This window comes from Xenopus laevis, chromosome 5S (genome assembly GCF_017654675.1).
Source record: "Xenopus laevis strain J_2021 chromosome 5S, Xenopus_laevis_v10.1, whole genome shotgun sequence".
NCBI lineage: Eukaryota > Metazoa > Chordata > Amphibia > Anura > Pipidae > Xenopus > Xenopus laevis.
This window is the reverse complement of record NC_054380.1, coordinates 127,939,920-127,964,337: the sequence shown is the minus strand read 5'-3', so window position 1 is coordinate 127,964,337 and position 24,418 is coordinate 127,939,920. Positions and strand designations below refer to the sequence as shown.

At 39.8% G+C, this 24,418-nt stretch overlaps 1 long non-coding RNA gene across 2 annotated transcripts in view; it reads left to right on the top strand.

Annotated features, from left to right (window-relative positions):
* Positions 1–24,418, top strand: part of LOC108718253 — a 115,718-nt gene that overhangs the window by 87,407 nt on the left and 3,893 nt on the right. For both annotated transcript variants that reach the window (XR_005961655.1, XR_005961656.1), the window contains exon 3: positions 3,483–3,572. This is a non-coding gene — a long non-coding RNA (uncharacterized LOC108718253). The remainder of the gene's footprint in view (positions 1–3,482; positions 3,573–24,418) is intronic.

The window sequence follows — 24,418 nt, the reverse complement described above, 5'->3', positions numbered from 1 at the left end:
CTAGTGTTGCTCCCCAACTCCTTTTACTTCTGAATGTTGCTCACAGTTTCTAAAGGTTGGGGATCCCTGACTTACTCTGTAGACACTCTAATGCTAGAAATTTTGAAGCACTTGTACACTTGTGGGGCAGGACTGGTGCCCTGTAGGGATGTGCAAATTGTTTCGCCTTGTTTCGCCGAAAAAATGACGCCATAGACTTGTATGACATTGTGCATCAAAATAAAAAAACAAAATTTTTGGCGCCCATAGACTTTAATCGGGGTCGGCGACATTTCGACGGTGGCGAGTTTTTGGCGAAACGAAATGGGTCAAATTCGCCCATCCCTAGCCTGTTGTTGAGCTAAGATAATGAGTGCTTTCAATAAGCACAATGACTGCTCCCCTCTTTGCAGGTGTAAATGAGCCCCTCGTAGCTTTTCTAGATTGCATCTTTGACAAGCTTTCGTGTTTTATGAAGCTTGAATGTCAGAGAAAAACATTTCACGGCCCTTTTAAAATATTTAACAAGGGTTAAATACCCAACTGTAATATCTATTTTGTGTCTGCTGCTAATAATGAAAGCTGTCCCATTGCCCAAAAAGTACTAAAAGGCCAGCTTGTGACTTTAGAGCTGTGGAAGGATTTGCTCTTCAGTTTTCTGCTCTATATTCCATGCAGCGATTGCTCCCTTTCATTTAGCCCTTATAGTGTCAAAGTTTGTTCACTTCATTCAATTGCCTGGAACTCGTAGGTAGCCAGGAAGGCAGTTGAAAGACAGCTGGCTCTTTAAGTCACTTCTTTGTTGGGATTTTTTTTGTCTTGGCATCTCCCTGAATGCTGTCAACTGACCCTTGAAGCAGAAGTAGCACTTGCCAGTTCCTTTCCTCCCTTTTTACCAGGCATTTTGTGCACTTCTTTCTAGAGAAAATAATAGGAGCTGTGAGTTGCATAAACAGCATATTGAGCTATAAGAATAGATATTGAAACCAATTATGTATAATAATAATGTTATTATGGTTCCATTGCAGTGGCAGGTTTTAGGTTGGCGAATAGTGGAATTCTAATTATTCCCAGGGTAAAGGTTTGACAAATCTCGAAATTTGAGTTTGGATTATTCTCAATTCGAATTAGTGAGTTTTGACCAAAAAACAACCGAAACAATTTGAAAATTCGAATTTCCTATTCGACCCTCTGCCTCTGAGCTTGTGTTCATGAATGGCTCTTCCTGCTCCAAAAAAAATCCACTATGGCCAATTTTATCAGGAGCCAATTAACCTGCCTGTATATTTTTGGAATACCTGGAGAATACCCACACAAGCACTGGAAGAACATACAAACACCCTTGCAGGTAATGTCCAGGCTGGAATCAAACCTCGGTCAAAGGCAGCACTTCTACCTGCTATCTACATTTATTATTGAAAAACCCCACGAGAATATCTTCTGGCAAATTATTTTTGAAAATGCCCTAAATGACTAGAATGACTGAAACAATAACATGTCAGAGCCCTTGGTTGCAATAATTGACTCCCAGTTGGGTTTTTCTCTTCCCACCGAGCACTGTAGCTGCACAAGTGATATGGCAGCTGACATGATAATGTTTTGAGAATTGCTTCTTTTGCCTTATTTGCCAAGATGGCGTTTGTCTAAGCGCAGGCGGTTGAATCCCATCTCCATTCATGCGAGAATAATGCAAATGAAATATGACATGCAGCCTGAAAGAATCGATGATGTACCGCATCTACAGTATATGTCTGCATGAAATCCCACGCTGCTTCCCTTCAAGTGTATTTCTCTAGCTCCTTCATGTGCAAAACATTCACTTTCATAAACAAGAAAGATGTGTTTTTATTATTATATTCCTGTGTTTTCTTATAGCAGGACATTAAAGGCAAACTTAACCTTTCTAAGGCAAAATTGCTGATATGTCTTTCAATGGGACTCACTCTGTTTATTGATGATGATTTTTAATATAATTAGTGATTGTAGACGTATCCTTATAATGCTGAAACCTGTCCAATAAACAAGATATTTCCATGACTGGAACAGTGGCCTCCTATTAAACGCTGTTTAAAGGGATACTGTCATGGGAAAAATTTTTTTTCAAAATGAATCAGTTAATAGTGCTGCTCCAGCAGAATTTTGCACTGAATCCATTTCTCAAAAGAGCAAACAGTTTTTTATATTCAGTTTTGAAATCTGACATGGGGCTAGACATATTGTCAATTTCCCAACTGCCCCAAGTCATGTGACTTGTGCTCTGATAAATTTCAATCACTCTTTACTGCTGTACTGCAAGTTGGAGTGATATCTCCCCCCTCTCTTTCCCCCCCCCAGCAGCCAAACAAAAGAACAATGGGAAGGTAACCAGATAACAGCTCCCTAACACAAGATAACAGCTGCCTGGTAGATCTAAGAACAACACTCAATAGTAAAAACCCATGTCCCACTGAGACACATTCAGTTACATTGAGAAGGAAAAACAGCAGCCTGCCAGAAAGCATTTCTCTCCTAAAGTGCAGGCACAAGTCACATGACCAGGGGCAGCTGGGAAACTGACAAAATGTCTAGCCCCATGTCAGATTTCAAAATTGAATATAAAAAAAATCTGTTTGCTCTTTTGAGAAATGGATTTCAGTGCAGAATTCTGCTGGGGCAGCACTATTAACTGATGTGTTTTGAAAAAAACATGTTTTCTGATGACAGGATCCCTTTAATCAAAGTCTAGGGTAGTTCGCATTTTAACTTTTAATATGATGTAGACCGTGATATTCTGGGACAATTTGCATTTGGCCTTCATTTATTTATTTATTTTATTTATATTTTAGTTCAGTAGCTCGCCCATCTAGAATTTCTGATGGCCAGGGTCCAGTTTCCCCTAGCAACCAGACAGCGGATTGAATGAGAGACTGGAAAACAAATAGGAAAGGCTTGAATAGAAGCATAAGAAATTAAAGGGGACCTGTTACCCTAAGAAATAATTATTTGCTTTCATGTTAAACAAGCAAAATACACTTTATTTATGCAATATTAATTATTTACATTTTGTTCACTTCAGTATTCACAATTACAGCAAAGCAGGCAGGAGCCATTTTGGGACATCGTTATTGAGAAAAGTTCTGTATTACCCCCAAAATCTTGTGTATGAGCCAGAATGGGAAACAAATGCACAGGCTACGTGATTATAGACCATGACATGGGAGAGGGCCTGAGTTATAAAGATGGGGCAGGCAATACATGATTGACAGCTATGATGAAAAAACAATTATTTTGGTTTCATGTTTAATTTGCAAAGGATCTTTATCATACAGCTTTTTATGCATGGGTGACAGATCCCCTTTAATTGTACCTCCCTGACCAATGAAAATGTGGCTAAGAATTGGATATATTTTTAAAGGTGACATACCCATTTATCAAAAGAAGAGGTGTGTCAGGATAGTATCCCTTTAAATGATTTTATGTTGCTTTAACTTTATTTATTCCTTTTATATTCTCTTGAGTTCCAGAGGAAATAATTTGGATCAGAGTTTGGTGAAAAATCCTTTGAAAGTCGTGGAGAGAATTGTGAAAGAGGTTCACTTGAGTATCGTGAGAGGGTAAGTTTCCTTTGTTATTTTGTAGGACCTCATAAAACAAGCCGGAGCTGGTACATACAAGGGTAACTCCTATGCTCATAGCCTAATAACAACTAAATAACAACTGTCTGTGTCCCCATGGAGCTTATAATCTAAGGTCACACTAGGGTCAATTTTATCAGGAGCCAAAAACCTGCCTGTATGTTTTTGAAGTTTGTGTGTGTGTGTGTGGGGGGGGGAACCAGGAAGACACAGGAGCAACACACTTAGGGGCAGATTTACTAAGCTCGAGTGAATGGTTCAAATTTCAAAAAGTTCAAATTTCGAAGTAAATTTTTGGGTTCTTCGACCATCGAATAGGCTATATTCGACCATTCGACTTCGATTCGAACAATTCAAAGTAAAAATCGTTTGACTATTCGACCAATAGATAATCAAAGTACTGTCTCTTTAAAAAAAACTTCCACAGCCAAATTAAAGCTACAGAAGTCTATGAGGACCTTCCAAAGTACTTTTCTACGTTTTTTTTTTGGTTGAATAGATATCCTTCGTCTCGATCGAACGATAAAAAAATTAGAATTTCGAGCTATTTTTGTGTACTTCGACTAGGGAATAGTCCAAATTCGATATGAATTTGAAAAAAATTCGAAAATTTTAATATCGAAATTTATTGTGTACTGTCTCTTTAAAACTTCAACTTCAACTATTCGCCACTATAACCTTCCGAATTGCTGTTTTAGCCTATGGGGGACCTCCTAGAACCTATCTGGAGTCAATTGGGGGACTTTGAATAATCAAACTGTTTTTTTTTTTTAAATACTTTGAATCAAATTAGATCGAATTCGTTCTTACTTCAATTTGAATGATCTAATACAGCCTATTCACCCGCAAAAAAAACGTAGATTTTTTAAATACATTTCGGTTGGTCTTTTTTTATTCGCATTTCGATGTTATGGGAGTTCAAAAAACCTCCCATTACTTCGAAATTTGACCCTTGATAAATCTGCCCATAACTAGTTACATAAAGTAAAAACCAGCCACTAGTGCAGCTTCCCCCAGTGGGGACGTTGGTCCTGCTCACATTCAGTGGCGTAACTAGAAGTAACAGGGCCCCCCTGCAAAAGAAAAATTATGGGCCCCCCAATTTATCCTGGACTTGTTATCAATAGGGAATAAAGATAAATATATATGAAGGCCAGTGATATGATCCCAATTTTATTAATAGGAAACCAGTTATTAATGATAATAATGATTTTCTCTCCCTTTCTATAAAACCCCTTTACCTGTTTAATCTCAGTTCCTTTTCTGTTAAAATATCTTATTGCACTTTTTATACTGCTCCCCTTTTGTGTTCTATCTGGTCTCTTCTTAGTTCTTTCCTTATGATTTATTTCAATTTTTTTTTTTACAATTTTCCATTCCCCAATTCTCTCCTCCTGTCCCCCATCTGTAGTTTTCACACTTTCAAATCCCCTCAAAACGTTTGACCCCCCTGTCCCTGCAGCATCATTCGTATTCCTTTCCCAGTTCCCACACATTGATTTTAGGTCGACTCTGCAGACAGACAGTGAGTCACTACACACACAGGCAGCCAGGCGGGCCTCTCCCTGCCTCACCTGCACCGTCCGACTCCCAACGTGCGCACTGCGTCCACACGGCACACGCGATTACACAGAGGAAGAGGGAGGGCCTGGCTAGACGCAGACGTCAGATGAGCAGAGAGAGGGCGGAAGTAACATGCGGCTTAGCGGCGCAGTACGGAGCAGGGAGGGCGGAAGCCGGAAGGAAGAACACAGTATGGAGTATGCCTGGAGGAGGTAGGGCCTGGCCAGTGGCAGTGGGGAGGACTGGGGACGGATCCGACGGAATATGTCATCATGTCACAGTCACGTCTGAGTCTGACGGACACGGACAGATCGATGCGATGCTGGCCTGGCTGCATTCATCAGCCAAGAGCCAGGAGGTCAGGAGGACATCAATTTCGGCCGGGCCCCCTCTCCTCCCGGGCCCCCCCGCAGCTGCGGGGTCTGCTTCCTCCCTAGTTACGCCACTGCTCACATTGGAATATTTAACATTAAATACAAATGAGACACTACTCCGTTCTCTTTTCTGATTGATTGAACTTTGCTCTTATCTATGGAAATGCAGCCTTTTGCAGAAGTATTTAGCAATTTTCTGACAGGCATCATGGTCTGGCTAAAAGATGAATTTTCATCCAAGCTCCAGTTTATTAGCAGACATAAAAAAACTGAAATTACCCAAAACTAGTGATGGGCGAATTTATTTGGCAGGCGCGAATTCGCAGCGAATTTGCGCGATTCGCCACCAGCGAATAAATTTGTGAAACGCCCGCGAAAATTCGACGCCGGCGCCGTTTCGCTAATTTTTCGCAATTTTCTCAGCAAAGCAAAACGGCGCAAATTCGCCCATTACTAGCCAAAACAATATGAGACTGACCCAGGTACAATGTTGGAATTGGTCAGATGAGGCCAACAGGGAGCTTTCTGCACAGAGGTCAAAGCAATATTTGTAGCAGAAATGTAATACTGCCCATACCTCAATAACACAGCCCTACAGTGAAGTATCCTGATGGTAGCATTTCTAAACATAAAACAAAATCACTTTAAATAAATCATTTAGATTTTTGGTTAATAAAACGATTGCTTATTGCAAGGACTATTAGCCTTCTAGGTGGGATTCTTCAGCTCCGATACCATCACAGACCTTGGGGGTTATCTATCGTGATGGACAAATTTGTCCCTTTTCGCTTCACCGAAAAATTAGAGAATTTCCCACAAAATTCGTGAAACGTCAAAAAAATTTCAAAACACAAATTTTGATTCCTGCATCAATTCTGACGCATGCATCAATTTTGGCGCTGGCATTAAAGTCAATGGGCATCCGAAAAATGGTGACTTGTCGCGATCAACTTTTCCGACGCGTGTCCAAAATATTTTTTCCGCTGCAGTTTTGCAAATTTATTCGCCAGCGGCGAAATGTGGAAATTGCTGCGAAGACGCGCCTGACAAATTTATTCGCCAATCATTAGTTATTTAAAGGTCAAATTTTAGAGTAATGTGCATTTTTAAAAACTCAAATTCAATTCTATTCACAATTCGAATGGTATGTTATTTATGAAAAAATGAGAACGTCTAAAATTCAATCGAATAATCCCGGCCAAAAAATCGAGTTTTCCTTCAAAAAAATCACGACTTTTGCTTGTCAGTTTTTTTTTCTCCACACTGGAGTCTATGGAGAGTCATTTTCAAAGCAAAACTTGGCAAAAATTTGGCTCATTACTAATATTAACTCTGCCATTGACTTCTACATTAGCTCGGCAGGTTTTAGGTGGAGAATAGTCCAATTAGAACTGTTTCCAGGGGCGAGACTTCAAATTCGAGTTGGTGGTTTTAAATTCAAATTTGTTAGTTTTGACCAAAAAAAATGTGAAAATTGGAATTTGAATTTGAATTTACCATTACAACCTTAGTGCCAACCTGCCATGAATGCTGGGGGCAGTTATACATGGAATTGCGCCTGTGCCATCCTACTATGAATTCTGGGGGTATTTATACATGGAATTGCGCCTGTGCCATCCTACTATGAATTCTGGGGGTACCGTATATACTCGCGTATAAGCCGAGTTTTTCAGCACCCAAAATGTGCTGAAAAACTCGACCTCGGCTTATACGCGGGTCATACGGCAATCCCTCACCGGATCCCTCACCTCCCTCTCCCATAGCGCATCAGGACTCTGTGACTGACGATCGCCGCCCGGAGCAGGTCCAGGAGCTCCGGGCGGCGCGTCCTTCCCTGCCGGCGTCGCTCCCAAAATGGCGGCGCCCATGGCCGCCACGTGGGTAGCGGCGCCGGCGCCTCTACCCACGTGGCGGCCATGGGCGCCGCCATTTTGGAAGGACGCCGGCAGGGAAGGACGCGCCGCCCGGAGCTCCTGCACCTGCTCCGGGCGGCGATCGTCAGTCACAGAGTCCTGATGCGCTATGGGAGAGGGAGGTGAGGGATCCGATATTACGCGATTGATGTGAGCTGCTGCTTCCACATAGGAGACAAACTGTTTGGATTCACCATGTTATTAATCTCAAAGCATTTCAAACTCTCAATATATATGTAGTACATTTAATCACTGTCAAACTCACAGTGTGCTTCTTGGGTGTACTGGAGAATCCTGCATTAATATTTTATGGGTCTCATCAGAAATGGATCTGCATCATATTTGAAGTTCATACTGGGCAGTATCTTTTATTATCTGTTTCTTTATTAAATTGCTTCAGACTGGCATTCTCATTTATTTTAAAGGTGTAATAATCTAGCCTTACACTTTTCAGAGCATATACAATGGACGCCTTTGGTTTGCTTGGGGAAGTGCAATCCTTATTCTCAGCAGGGCTGTCTATATGACTAGAGGAGCGTTCCTGTACAAAGTACAGATTGATTTTCAATCAGCCCCTAGGCTTATACACGAGTCAATAAATTTTTCCAGTTTTCTTAGGTAAATTAGGTACCTCGGCTTATACACGGGTCGGCTTATATACGAGTATATACGGTATTTATACATGGAATTGCGCCTGTGCCATCCTACTATGAATTCTGGGGGTATTTATACATGGAATTGCGCCTGTGCCATCCTACTATGAATTCTGGGGGTATTTATACATGGAATTGCCATGGTGCCATCTTGATATAAGTTCTGGGGGTATTTATACATTATAAATTGCTCTCTATGTATGTATTTGGTGTACCAGTGCCCTCTGCTTCTTACTATATAATGTTCTTTATAATGCTTGTGGTGCCTTCTTTTTATGTGATTGGTAGATCAGTACCTACTGCTCCTTTGTATGTCTTGAGTACTTCACAGTCTCTGAATATAATGTACTTTAGGTTACTGAATCCTTTTCCCCATAATGTGCTTGTAGTGCAGCATTCACAGCTCTCGGTTAAAATTGCACATATGGTGTTAATACCCCCTTCCTGCAGTGCAAGATGTTAAGCAAATTTAGCCCCCAATGCTATGGTTTGATTTTCCTGAAAATTCAGTAAAAGTGGGTGGAGTCCAAATAGTGACCAAAAAGGGGGCCCATAAAAACCTAGAGTTTGTTCTGATCCCGCCGTGTATTTATGAATTAATCTGGTAATGCATCGCATTCAAATGAGAAAGATAATGTGCTTTTATGCCTATGGAAATTATGAAATAATAAAGAGATTTCCAGGGGTGGGTTGAATTTTAGATGTGGAACATAAATAACGCTTCTTGTATGTCTCTAATCACAATGTATGGCTGCCAGACTAATGGGCACGTAAGTAAATTATAGAGGCCAAAAGCAGTGCCCCACAGAACCATAAAATGAGAGTCAGCGGGGGTTTCTCTTCTAACCCTGCTACTGTTTTCTCAAACATTCATAAGAACCTAATCATTAGAAGTTTCCTTCACTTGAGAGACGTGCCCTTGTTAGTGACGCTGCCGCTGAGCATCTTCCATAAGTCATCTTGTTTTTTATTAATTTCATTAAATCTCCCCCACCCCCGGTATATCAGTCATTTCTGCTGAAAATCAGTATTTATTAGTCCAAGTGGACAGTGTCCGCACAAGTAAATCTGGATGATGATACGAGCATTTTATCTAGATCCTCTATTTATTCATTATTTATTAGGCTGTTGAACAATATCTAGTCTAAAAAATGTCCTTTGGTGCCTAATACTTGCCCTTGATGTACAATCTCAATTATAAAACACAGGAGCTGGCAATTTGTACCCTTGCTTATACAGCACACTGGCAAATTATCCGCCGCGTGAATTGAATAAGGCCATTTATCTTCATGTTGTCATTTTAATGCAATTATGCACACATTCATGGCTCTCCTTGCCTTGAGAGGATGGCTGTGCTGATGACATGGGATCATCCTTTCAGGTTAAGGGGATTTAAGTTGGAATGCCTGCGCAAGAAATTACTTTTTCCGGGAATGGGAGACAAGATATGAAATATCAACAGTGTAATAATAGCAGGAATCCAACAGGCACATTTTGTGTATTAAATTTTACACCAGAAAAGACCTATTTACTGTATAAAGATGCCATTCTGTCTCTGAGTTCTGTCTCTGTAATTAAATATATTGGATACGTTATCCAGAAACTCGCTATCCAGATTAAAGGAAGGCTGTCTCCCATAGACTACATTTAGTTAGTGATTGGCGAATTTGTCCCGTTTTGATTCGCCACAAAACTCACGAATTTCCCTTGAAATTCGCGAAACGGGCGAAAAATTTGTGAAACTAAAATTTTGCCATTTTTGCCATTGGGGTCTATTCATGGGCATCAAAATTGACGCCGGCAACAATTCTGATGCCGGTGACATTTGTCGCACATTAAAGTCAATGGGCGTCCGTTAATTCTCTGTCAACAATTCCGACATCGGAATTATCGCTAGTGAATTTTTGCAGCATTTAATTTTATTAAATTTATTCGCTGGCGCGAAACATGCAGATTTGCCGCAAATCTGCGCCTGACGAATAAATTTGCCCATCACTACATTTAGACAAATATTTGAAATTTTACAAAAATTATTTCCTTTTTCTCCATAATAATAAATCAGTGACTTGTTCTTGATCTAAACTAAGATATAATTATCCATTATAGGTGGTCCTATTAGGGTTATTTCATGTTTAAATGATTTTTAGAAGACTTATGGTATGAAGTTCCAAATTACAGAAAGAAAACCCCAGATCCAGAGCATTCTGCATAACAGGTCCCGTAACTGTATACATAAAAGCTGAGGGTGTGAATTATGGAAGAATTTATGTCAAATTAAAACACACCACTGGACTTGCAAATGTTAGGAAAAAGCTAAAGCTGGAGATTTGCTATGTTGTAAAGAGATCATAACACCATAACTAGACCAATACCAATACTATGGAAGGCCGGTAACACCTTTGTAAAAACTCATGAAAAGAAACCATTGAAAAATAGGCATCAATTGACTTTATGATTTTTATTAGACAAGGAGAAAGGAATCAAAAGAAACACCAAGGGGCCTATTTATTTAAACTCAAATTTTTCTAGTTGGGGAAAAAACCCATACATTTTTCAAGATTTATTATAAACTGATCATTCGAATCCAAGAATACTTCAGCTAAAATCTGTCGAAATCATTTATCAATGGCAGGTGGTCCCTTTAACCTTTGGAACATGTTTTATATCGTCATGGTTCTTTGGGGCTGTTTGCACTTGTTTTCATTCGATAAATCTTAGTCATTCGAGTTTTTCAGACGACAGCTTGAAAAAGTTGAGTTTTTGTAGTGTCCAATTGAAAAAGTTGCACTATTCGAATTGACACTAGGGGGCACATTTACCTAGGGTCGAAGTAAAATCCTTCGACTTCGAATATCGAAGTCGAAGGATTTTGTGCTATTCCTATGATGGAACGATCAAAGGAATAATCATTTGATCGAACGATTAAATCCTTAGAATCAAACAATTAGAAGGATATTAATCCATCGATCAAGGATTATCCTTCTATCAGGAAATTGTTAGGAAGCCTATGGGGACTTTCCCCATAGGCTAACATTGGCCTCAGTAGGTTTTAGGTGGCGAACTAGGGGGTCGAAGAAATTTTTAAAGAGACAGTACTTCGACTATCGAATAGTCGAACGATTTTTAGTTCGAATCGTTCGATTCGAAGTCGAAGGTCGTAGTCGAAGGTCGAAGTAGCCCATTCGATGGTCGAAGTAGCCATATTCGACCATTCGAAATTCAAACTTTTTTTCCTCTATTTCTTCACTCAAACTAAGTAAATGGGCCCCTAGATTTTTTGTAATTTTTTTGCATCATATATTTCGAGACAAATGATTGATAAATAAAGGGGATTCAGGTTTGGGAGTTGCTTTGTTTTTTTTTTTAATACGGTGAGAAAAAGTCGAGTTTTAGTGACTAACCACCAAGTAAGGAAAGACTAATATCTGTTCTTTATATCACTTAATAAAGAATTACAGTTATTTAGAGTAGGTGTGAGTAGCAGTAAAAAACAGGGGTATGGCATTTATTCTTAATATGTAAAATGTGCATTGAAGTTTTCCCTTGGTCTTGTTGTGTGCCGTAGCTTACAGTGCTTGACTATTTGGGTACCGTATGGCATGCTCAAATGAAAAAGTAATTGTAGAAGTGATACCTATATTGACTAACAATAAAAATCAGTGAAAGGTATTCATGGGTAATAAATTAGGAAGTTAAAGATAGATAGAGATCAAATGTAGAGATAATACAATGAATTAGGGTGGGTTGTAAATAGTCCAGGATTCTGGATTCAGTCAGGTAACACAGTGTGACATGAAACCTGACCCTAAATTAAGGCCCTGTTTTAATGTGTTAAATAACTCCATACATTTGAATTCATAAATCTTCCTCTCCTGTTCAGTTTTAAAGTTCCCTTTTAGAATTAAGACCTGCACATCCTAAAGACTGTGATTTTGACTGCAGAAATGTTGCCCCACTGGTGTATCACATGATTTGGTGTTGATTTTATGTCTGTGATGGTTCATCCTTGTGCACAATTTTTGTCCTGTTTCACCAATGTATCTGCCTCCTGTAGAGCACCCAGTACATGTAATCATGGATACCACATTAGATGAAGCACACGAATAGTGGTCCAGAATGGTGTAGACTTTTTGTGTATTCGGAATATCAGCTTGATCTTTGCACAGGATGAATTTGCAGGTTTCACATCTATTGCTGTTGCAGGGAATGTACCTGCTTTAGTTGTTTTAGGAAGAGACTTCTGACAATCATTTTCCTCAGATTAGGTGGTTGTCTATAAAACAAGATAGGTAGTTCAGGGAATATTTGTTTTAGTCGGGTATCTGTATGGAGCATAAGTTGCAGGTCTCTGGCTATTTTTCTAAAAATGTTCAGTTGTGGGTTAGAGGTAACTACAATAGGTACCCTGTTGTTTTCTGTCTTTTCTTTGTAATCCAAGAGTGTGTCTCTGGGTATTTGAGTTGCTCCATGGATTTGATCATCAATAACCTGCAGATGGGATCCCTGGTTAACAAAAGTTTTCCGTAAGGAATGGAGATGTTTATTTCTGTCATCAAGGTTTGAGCAAATCTGGTTGTATCTCAGAGCCTGGCTAAACACAATTGATTTTTTTATGTGATGAGGATGAAAACTGTCCCACATAAGATATGCAGGACGGCCTGTTGGTTTTTGGTATAGGGATGTTTGTATGGTTCCATTTTTGATGTAGATGGTTGTATCCAAGAAGTTGATGTATGAGTAAGAGTGGTTAAGGGTAAGGTTGATGGTGGGGTTGAATTGGTTAAATCTTTGGTGGAATGTCAATAGTTCTTTTTCTGATGCTGTCCATATGATAAGTATGTCATCTATATACCGTAAATAGGTTAAGGGCCTGGTGTTGCAGGAAGCCAGGACATTTTCCTCTAACTGGGCCATAAACAGATTGGCATACTGAGGTGCCATTTTGCTTCCCATAGCACTTCCCAACAGTTGGCGGTATATGGCATCCCTTAGTGAGAAGTAGTTGTGTGTCAGTATAAATCTGATCAGTTGTAGAGTTGGTACTGTGGGCATTTGTTTTTTTTCTAGGAAATGCTGGCAGGCTGCAATACCATCTTCATGTGGGATGTTGGTATACAGAGACTCCACATCCATGGTAGCTGGGATGGTGCCCTCTGGAAGTGGACCTATATTGGCCAGTTTGTTTAAATGGTCAGTGGTACCTTGTATAAAGCTGGATGTTTTTCTTACAATTGGCTTCAGGATGTTTTCTACCCAGCCAGATATGCCCTCAGTTAATGTTCCAATGCCAGAGATGATGGGTCGCCCTGGGTTTCCTTCCTTATGTATTTTGGGTAACATGTAAAAGGTACAAAAAGATATTGGGGGCCTTAAAAGAGAAGGAAGGCTATGAAGGCATTTTATTGCCAATAGATGCAATGCTATATTTATTATGTAGAATGTTTTACCATACCTGAGTAAAAAGCTCTAGAAGCTCTAGATAGGATTGCAGCTGCAGTATCAGCTTGGTGTGACATCACTTCCTGCCTGAGTCTTTCCCTGTTCACTCTTAGCTCTGGGCTCAGATTACAGCAGAGAGGAGGTGGGAGAGGAGCAAACTGAGCATGCTCAAGCCCTAGCCCTGGAGGTTTAAGCTGAAAACAGGAAGTCTGATACAGAAGCCCATGTGTACACAATAAAAAGAAAGAAATGCTGCGTTTTACTTTGACAGAGGACTCAGAGCAGCATTACTTTGAGGGTTTACTGGTATATTGAGGTGGAACTTTATGATAATGCTTACTTTGTTTTAACCTTTTCTTCTCCTTTAAAAAAAATAGACAGTTGTTGTCTTACAAATGTTCTAAATTCAATCTCTCTCCCCAAACCTGCTTAGATCTGACGTTTCCAAATCAAACATTACATTTAGCTTGTAATTGGTTAACATGAAATTTTATACTTTCCACGTCAGTGTCTTGTTCCCAGCATTTGAAGCACACACCATCGAAATGTCATTGTGTGAATTATATGGAGGCAGCTGACATTTCATGCTCACCTTTATCTGTTGTCTGTCTCATGTTTTGCCTCATTAAAATGGAGATTATTATGTACTTTTAGGCTATTGACAAATTGCTTGGCTAGCAAACAGTATCTCCCACAGAGAGAATAAGGGGCTTCTCAACAAAACATTTTACTGCACTTCAACTAAACTGACTGCACTGATTGGAGTGCACAACGTCAGCCACATAATCAACACATTATTAAAATAAAAAAAAACATCTTTAAAAGGCTTGTGAGCCAGTGGAAAACTCAGTCTACTAACAGTAATAGTATATTGTAAGGCCAGTGGCACTTCATGTACAACACATTTCTAGTGATGGGCGAATAAATTCAGCAGGTTCGAATTCGCTGCAAATTTACACGTTTTGAGACTGCCGCAAAAAAATCTGCCTAGTCAAAAAATGTGGGTGCGCGTCAGAAAAGTCGCACGCATAAACATTGTCGCGCATCAAAATTATTTGTACACCCATTGACTTTAATGCATTTGGCCAAAATAGGTGCGTGTATAAAAATTGTCACGGGCGTCAAAATTGATTTTCGTCAAAATAATTTTGACGTCCATTGACTTCAAAGGGGCAAATTCACTAAAGCGCGAAGCGCCGAACGCTAGCGTTAATTCGCTAGCATTTGGCATTTTCGCTACTGCGCAAATTCACTAACGAACGCTGGCGTAGTTTCGCTAGTGTTACTTCGCAACCTTACGCCAGGCGAATCTTCGCTAGCGACGAAACTACGCAAATTCACTAACTTGCGCAGTGTAGCGAACGATACCTTTTACGCTAGACTTCCTTCGCCACCTCAGACCTGGCGAAGCGCAATAGAGTAGATAGGGATTGTTTACAAAAAAGTCAAAATTTTTTCTAAGTCCCAAAAAACGCTGGCGTGTTTTCTACATGATGGCTGATAGGCTGAAAAAGATTGAAAAATTTTTGGGGCTCCCCTTCCTCCCCCCTACATTTCCTGACTCATGGCAACTTACCTAGACAGTGGGCACATGTGTAGGGCAAAATAAAAATTTTATTTCCAGATTTGAAGGTTTTCTAGGCATTTGTAGTGCAGATACGTGTTCCTCCATTGAAATTTGAATTTCGCGCCGTTTGCAAATTAGCCTTCGCTAGCGCAACTTCGCTTTATATAGCGAAACAACGCTAGCGCAACTCCGCAACCTTACGCTACCCCTGTGCGCAAGTTCGGATTTTAGTAACAGGAAGAAGTGTGGAAGCAAAAGACAGAACTCTGTCTGTTAATTGGCTCATGTGACCTAACATGTTTGGTATGTTTGTGTGCACAGTGATTTTTTTTAAAATGGCAATTTTCTATTTATGATTACCCAATGGCACATACTACTAGAAAAGTATATTATTATGAAAATGGTTTATTTACATGAAGCAGGATTTTACATATGAGCTGTTTTATGCAATATTTTTAATAGGGACCTACAATGTTTGGGGGTATAGTTTTTCCTTTAAGGGTCGAATTGAAAAATCGAATTCGAATAGTGGCACTGTACCCTCTTTGTTCAATGATTAGGCTTGTGCTGAGCATACCTTTGCCTGATTTAGTTTATCATAAAATGTACTTGAAAATCTTATTTCTTGATCTAAAGAACAACTGAAGTATGTTTCCAACTGACCCGGTTTTGTAAGGCAGTTAAATCCTATTACCAGTCTTTAGATAAACCACCTGCACATAGGGCCCGGGCACATGGGGCAAGCCGTTTGTATTTATATACTCACTTCTGACCCGCCCATCATGGACATCAGCAAAGGGGGTTGGATGAAGCAGGCTTGAGTACATCAATACCATATGCTGGAGGCGGAAGCATAATGAAATGGTGGGTACAGGCATGGTGGGTTGAGGGCAGAGTTGGGCCTGGACCCCTGCTCAGGGCCTGCAAAGGATGTATCTGGGTCCTGCAGGTTTCTAACCAGCCAGTACATTACAAGTATGGGATCCATTATCCAAAGACTTGTTATCCAGAAAGCTCCAAACTGAGGAAAGGCTGTCTCCCATTATAATCAAATATTTAACTTAAAATTGTTTTTAAAATTGCTTTCCTTTTTCTCTGTAATAATAAAACAGTAGCTTGTACTTGATCCCAACTAACATATAATTAATCCTTATTGGAAGGAAAAACAATCCTATTGGGTTTATTTTATTATTTTCTAGTAGACTTAAGGGACGAAGATCCAAATTACAGAAAGACCCATTATCTGAAAAGCCCAGGTCCTGAACATTATGGATAAAAGGTCCCATATCTGTACTTGTTCCTTTCCAGTAAGCCCTGTCTTTGGAATGTGTGGCAGATACAGTACATCCTGTGTCAATTCTTGTTCTTTTTATTTACTAATAGTCCAATATTTTTATATTTCTCTGTAAATAGAATATCAGTGACTTATGGTAAATGGTTCATCATACTTTTTATTCTTTTATAAATGGCCAGACTTTCCCTACTATTCCCTCATTGGGCATAGTTGTATAAAAATATTACACACAATAACACCGAACAGAGCTTGCCTCCCACGCCGCACCCACCTCGCGTTCAGTGATTATTTTATAACAATGCAGTTTGCTGTAGATGTGTAGATTGATATTAGAGCCCCTTTCCTGTTAAAGCAAATTGAGCCGACAGTTAGTGAATGTCACTGGCGAAAAGACTGGGCAGCCTGTATTCTCTGTGATGTATCTGCCTCGACTCGTCTCAGATAGGAAAATGCAATGTATCTATAAAGATATTGTTGTAAGGGTACATAGAATGATAGTTTCCCTTTAAAGCATTCAGGAATGTAATTACGGAGGGCAGAAGAAATATCCACTACGGATCCAAGGAATTAATGGCAAAGGACTGAGCTGTATTTAGTTCTAGCGCTCAACATTGGTTACAAATAATAACCTTGAACGTGTCGATAGTATACAGTTCATATACAAAGCATATATCTAGTAATACACTTCTTTTTGCGGCTGATTACATTCTTCATTTTTGCCTGTTGCTGTTTTTTATTTTATTTTTTTATTCATTTTTTTTGACTTTTTTGTTTCTCTACTTAAATTTTTCACTAATTCTGTTCTACTCTTGTATGTTCATTAGTTTCTTTGCAACTTGATCCACCCTTTAAAGGGGAAGGAAACCTAGTCGGCGCAAACCCCCCACCCCCCTCCCGTTTGTTGCCCACCCTCCCTCCTCCCCCCTGGCCTACCCGTCCCGCTGGGAAAATGCCCCTAACTTGTTACTTACCCTTCTGCGCAGGTCCAGTCCAGTGAGTTCACAGACGACATCTTCTTCCACGCGATCTTCTTCCTGCTTTGAACGGCGTTTTGGCGCATGCGCAGTAGGAGCATTTCGCCGGTAAGGATCTACTGCGCATGCGCCAAAAGTCACGCGCATGCACAGTAGATCGTACCGGCGCATGCGCCGTTCAAAGCAGGAAGAAGATCGCGTGGAAGAAGGCATTTGCCCAGCGGGACGGGTAGGCCAGGGGGGAGGAGGGAGGGTGGGCAACAAACGGGAGGGGGGTGGGGGGTTTGCGCCGACTAGGTTTCCTTCCCCTTTAAGTGGTGTAATGTATAAAAGAAGAGCCAGGAGCAACAAATAAGTGGGTCATCTAAACACCTGGATGGCCCAAAATGATGTTGTTACATAGCTAAAATGATTTTCTCTGTGGCCTACATAGAACACAAACCCCCAAATGTAATATTTGGCGTTATCGCAGCACACATTCGCACTTTTGCGAGCATATTTGCGCTAAGCGGAATGCAATATTTTTCGCACAGATATATTACAGAAGCGCAAAACAGTAGCAAACGCAAAAATAAGATGAGTCGCAATGAAAGATGTTTTCACTGGAAAAAAAACTAATAACCATATACCTTTACCACATATAAAAAAAAACGCTGACCTATATCATTACCACATATAACTTGACCACATTTTTAAATTACATGAAAAATAGCGAAAAAACGTACGCAATGCGAACGGTGGAATTGCTCCACGAATATCTTTCTGCAAAAGTTGTACATACACCTTCTTCGCACAACACTGATAGCAAAGTCACGTGAACACAATTACATTGCGAATAACATTTGCACTGAACAGCGACTACAGACACGACTCGTTAAAAAACCAAGCGCAATATAAGCAATTTGCGATAAGAAGTTTTATTACATTGATAGCGCAACAGTGCAATAGAGCGCAATAACAAAAGTTCGCCAAGTGGAGGGAAACCGCGGAAACAGTCGCAAATGTAGCAGAACAGTTGCAAAGCGAATTATTACATACCCACTCTCGCGGGCAAACTACTCGCAATTTGCTTTGCGAACAGTTTATGCGATTGCGCGTGATATTACATTCCCCCGAAATACTCTTAAATGAATCTTTCATATGGTCTTCTCTTATTCCAATAGTTTTTACTGTCTTGGGGCTTCTCCAAACACAGACTTATATACTCGGTAATTTTTCGACAAATAACTGGCTACACCCACTCATTTTGCCTAGTATATGTATAAGACCTGTCATCCAGAATGCTAAGGACCTGGGGGTTTCCGGATAATGGATTTCCATACCTTAAGGGGGTTATTTATCAAAATCCAAATTTATCTCATTATTGTCTGAAAAATACTCTGATCAAATCCACACAGGTTATTTCCCCTTATTTTTCAATACATTTAACCGAAAATGTCGTGTGCAAGAAAAAAAACTAAAAACAATCGTGAAACTTTTTTCGGATTTTTGCCCGAAAACCATGAAATCTTCAGATTTTTGCACGAAACCCAGAGCAGATCACGATATCTTTGGAACTTCTCCCATTGACTTATATACAATCGCGGGAGGTCTGAGATGCCGGATTTTCAGATTCAGACTTTTTCCATCCTCTGGGTATAATAAATCGAAAAAAATATGAGGTTTTTTTTCACTAAAAATTTGGATTTTATAGGGAAAAAAACTAAAATTTCTTGAGTTTTTGGCATTCAGACTTTAATAAATATTATTTTTGGTCTGGATCAAGTACATTATTACGGAGAAAAAGGAAATCATTTTAAAAAATTTGGATAATTTGGATAAAATTGAGACTTTGGGAAACAAGCACTCTGTAATTCAGAGCTTTCTGGATAATGGATTCCTGGATAACCTCTATTAGGTAGGGCAGTACTTACGTAGGTTTTGTTTCTGCTTCTATTGTTCAAAACTGTAAGCCAAAGGTGCACTGTGCAGTTCTACCGCCAGCTCTCAAAAAGCCCCCTGTCCATCTACTGTATCACCACTGTATATGCTATTATGCCTAATTAATAAATCTGGGGTGGAGACAAGTGAAATGCTGATGCCTAGTAAAAATAATGCAAAATTGGGAGATGCTGCTTACATTATTGTTCTGGGTTGTTTAGGTTAATCAAATACAATTGTGCACCTGCTTTTTCCAACAACTCAACCGCTTCTTCATTGGAGCTCAGGGCTTTCTGAATCATTGTAGGACATTCTGCTTTTTGTTCTTCAGCCTTTGGTCATATATTTTGCTTATTTTAATAAGAAGCCCCGTAATTCTGACAAAAAAACAGTCCTCAATACCATGATCCTTCCACTACCCTACTTCACTGAAGACTACGATAAACCATATCTAGATCTCTGCTTAACATTAGCCTTCACGGGTGGTTATCACAAAAGAAGGCGTTGCTCAGTATGAATGTTTTTATAGAAGGTAAGTGCAAGACAGATATTTTATGCCAATGGTCAAAGAAATATGTGTTGAGCAAATCTAAATCAAAGTACATACCTCAAAATAACAATACAGTACCTATACTGAAATACAATGTCAGCATTATGCAGGGAGGCTGCTTTATATCAGCAGAGACTGTGCATCTTGTTAAAAAAGAATGAAAAAACAATGGAGCTAAACAACCAAATCACTGCAAACAATGTGTTTCATTCTTCAAATTGTGTTTTGGGAAAAAGTTACATTTTCAGCAAGACAATGATCACAAACACAAGGCCAGAGTGACTCTGGAGTGACTCAAGAACACAACGGTGAATGTCCTACTATAGAAAAAAAAATGTTTTTTTAGGGGGTTTTTTTGGACTATCAGGAGCTGGACCTGGGTAGGGAGCAGCACTTGAACAGTCTGTACTGAGTTAGGAAGGGCAGTTGTGCAAGTGTCCCCAAAAATGTTTGTAAATGGGGTTTTCACATTTTGCAACTACCCGTTTGGCAGATCTTAAAGGGATACAAGTATTAAAGGATAATTTAAGGCCAGAAGAAGTCATGAGGCAGAGGCTATGAATACATTCATAGAGGAGTTTTTTTTTATTTGTGACCCACTTAATTTTTTCCAGTCTACATATTTTGAAATTTTGCCTGATGAAAGAGCATTGACATTTTTCTAACTGCCAGAAAACATAAAGTGATGGTAATTAAAGGGGGCCAGTCACCAGACATAAAAAAATGTTTGATAATAGCTCTTTTCAAATTAAACTTAAAACACAAATTATTTTTTTTTATTACAGAATCCATAATTGCTTCTACAATGTTTCTACCCTGTTAATTGGCATCAAGATTCTTATTTACCAGGTGACAACCCTATGGGTTACTAGACCTCTTATCTGTGCAGTGTTGGGTGCTATTGTGTGACTTTAGAGGAAGGCATCAAGCCAACTTACTTTTGTAAATGGAGAGGTCTCTGGTTGCTAATGTGTTAAACTAGACAGCAGCACCTACGATATCTTTAGCTGTGTCTTCTATGTGAGACAACACTACGTCAAAGGACATGGAACGAAGTGATAACAAATTCAGTGTCTCTGAACTCTCCCCATTAACCTCATTATTAGCTGGGTGTGATTTTTAACCTTCAGAATATGTGTCCCAAACTTGCCCGTGCCAGAAGCACATAGTAAACCTAAGTGGTCTCAGAGTAGTACATTTGTGTTTATATGTGTCACATACAATCCAGGTCATTAGGCTGCAAGCTCCATGGGCCAGAGGTGCCTGATATATAGCATTGCTGTGGGTCAGAGGTGCCCCATGTTTAGCATCCATAAAATTATGCTCAGGACTGAGGTTCTTTAGAACATGTAAGGCAGGACAGGTAGGAATTCCAACTATGTCCCTGGTGTCTACATTGATCCCCTGGCCACTGTTTAGAGATCAGGTTTAGGGACGCTATCAGAAATTTTGGGGTCCCGTACAATTTATGTATATGGGGCCCCAGTGAATACAAGCACGCATTGTTCAGCCACACCCCTTCTGCGTGTGCTACACAAATAATCAACTAGCAGTTTGATGGGTTTTGCTAGGGCAAAAGGTTTTAACTTGCTGGATGTTTTTTTTCCACCAAAGCTACTATGCTACTCCTCACCAATCATGGTACTCAAAAACAGGGGTGTAACTATAGAGGGAACAGGCCCTGCAACTGCTGGGACCCAGGAACTATGGGTGGTCCTGTGAACTAGGGTTGCCATCTTTTACTGGCCCTACCTGCCGGTGATGTTGTCGGTGGGGACAGGCCAGAGGGGTAGCGGGGTTGTGGCATTTTGGGGGAGGGGTTATGATGTATTGAGCTTGGTTATGGCATTGCAGGGGCGGAGTCATATAGTTTAGCCTTGAAGGGACTGCAGACCTTGGATTAGGTGAGTAGGGGAGAGGGGCATATCTGAGGCGGGCCAAGGGCGGAACAAGAGGGATTACAAATTTACCAGCAAATACATTGATGGTAGATTTGTAATAAAAGCCTCAGCCTTGGCTGGTATTTTTCCTGGAAGGCCGCTGACAGACTGGCCAGGTGGCAACCCTATGTGGAACTGATAGGGCCTGATAACTAGTCACTTCACAGCTCCGAAGTTCATGTAGGAGACACTCCTACATATTAACAGTTAACAGCTCCCAAAATAAACAGCTGATGTGACTCTATAATAAGTAGTTCATATGAATAGTTTCATTAATGAATGTGTTAATTAACAATCAGCTCATTGGGAGGGGGGCAGGGGAGTTTGGTCCAATTTTATACCCTGCAAATCTACCTCCTCCTGTCACATTGCTCTGCCTGACGTTGCTTGATACCCATTTTACATAAGTTTCTTTAAGTAATGTAAGCTTTTGCATATGTTACAAAAATTACGTTTAGGGGTCCCAAAGATCTTCCTACATGGACCAATAATTAGTCAGTGGTAGCTCATATAAATAGCAAAAATAATTATTTAAATGGCTAATAAGTCAGTTTATTGGGGTCAGTGTAATTTATCTCAAAGGGGGCCTGTTACCCAGACATTGAAACATGAAAATCCAAATTATTTTTGTTATTAAAACATCAGAATTCACAAATTTCCAGTCAAATTTGTGAAATAATGAAAAATTTAAGAAATGCGGTTTCTGACGACCACATCAATTGGGCTATTCTTAATTTTGACACCGGCGATTAAGTCAATGGGCATCCGAATAATGTTGACGCATGATGGTTTTGACGCCGTTTTGCCAAATGTATTCACCGGCATCGAAACTAGGAGATTTGCCATGAATTAGTGCCTGGCGAATTTATTCGCCCATCACTAGTTGAAACAATAGAATTCTACCTGTATCTGACGATTCAGCACTAACAATGGCCGATGTTTGGGTGACTTCAAAGGCACCTGATCAAAACTTTCCGTCCTGCCTGATCGAAGAGTCGACCAATATCCAAGTCTTCTACCAATATCGGTCGGCTCTTTCCCACCATACACGCAACGAATATCTTACGATATTATCTGTGCGTCTATGGCCACCTTTAGACATAGGGGCAGGGCAGGCAATCACTTTCACTTTCCATTCTGCATTTCCACTGCCTTCCTTCCCACATTCCTCTTCCCTCCTAACCATCTAATTGTGTAGCCAGTGCATTTAAAGGGGTATCAGGTTCCCAATTCTGTCACATAAACAAGATTTTGGTATGATGCAAAGCTTGTCTTAATAACAGCGTTTACAAAATGGCAGCTGCCTACTTGATGTGATTGTGAATTCCAAGACTAAATAAAAACTAATTTTAAATCATTTTTATAATGTAAGTGAAGTTAGTTTTGCTTGACTAACATCAGAAAATAGGATTTGAAATTATTTCGTAAGGTGACATGTCCCCTTTTAAGTTTGATAAATTCATTGTTGCTCAATGGAGTTTGCCCCTCCCTATCCCTTTAGAAGGATATTTTTAATGTGCAATACGGGTTTTACTGTTCCTTTAAGCTTCACTGCTAAAGACCCAGGTCCCAAGCATTCTGGATAACAGGTCCCATACCTGTACATATAAAATCATGAGTGTTTCAGCAGTTCCAACAGAAGAGAAAAACTGAGAACCAAAGATGACCCCATCCTAGTTGTTTGATGGATGGAGGTGTTAACTGTATGTAAAATGTATTAATGAGAGAAGATACTATTTAGGTGGTATTGAGATTAAACTAGGGAAGGCAAACGTCAAAACGAGCAAACGGGCAAATAACATGGGGGAAGAGAGCATGTCGGTTATAAGATACATATAAACACCCCCGAATCTCATTTTGTTTTGATAACCTTATGGCACTACAACAGGAAGAATTGATGAAGAGGACAAACAAGAGAAATTCTAAAAGAGCATTCAGGAGGATAAGACAAAAGAATGTAGTTCCATAGGACAGTTAGAACTAGAGCAGATTTTTAGAAGGCAAATTTTTAGATCAAATATTTAGAATTAAAGGAGAACTAAAACTTAACTAAAGAAGTAGCTAGAAATGTTGTACATGATGTTTTGGGCTACTGTAACAACCCAAGGCAACCACAGCCCTTTAGCAGTAAAGATCTTTGTCTCCAAAGATGCCCTAGTAGCTCCCCATCTTCTTTTCTGCTGATTCACTGCACATGCTCTGTGCTGCTGTCACTTACTGAGCTTAGAGACCCACTCACAATATACAGTACACATAGAATAGAAATGTCACAATAAAAGGCTGATTAGTAATTAATACAGATAATTACTACATGGCAGCACAGAAACCAGTGCAATTAGCATCAGAATTTAATAATCAGCAAACCTGTAGCATCAGCTTATATTACAGCCAGGGAAGCTCATTTTCTGCTGGATAATTAGTGACGAGCCCTAAGCTTAGCTTCTCAACAGCCAATCAGAGCCCACTGAGCATGTGAGTGTCACAGACACTTTCCAAGATGGTGACCCCCTGTGACAAGTTTGAAGTCCTGGATCATTGCTGCTATTGACAAGCTGAAACTTTAGCCTCGTGCAATAAGTTCAGTATATACAATATGGCATTTTTAGCCTTAATAATTTGTAGGGTTTAGTTCTCCTTT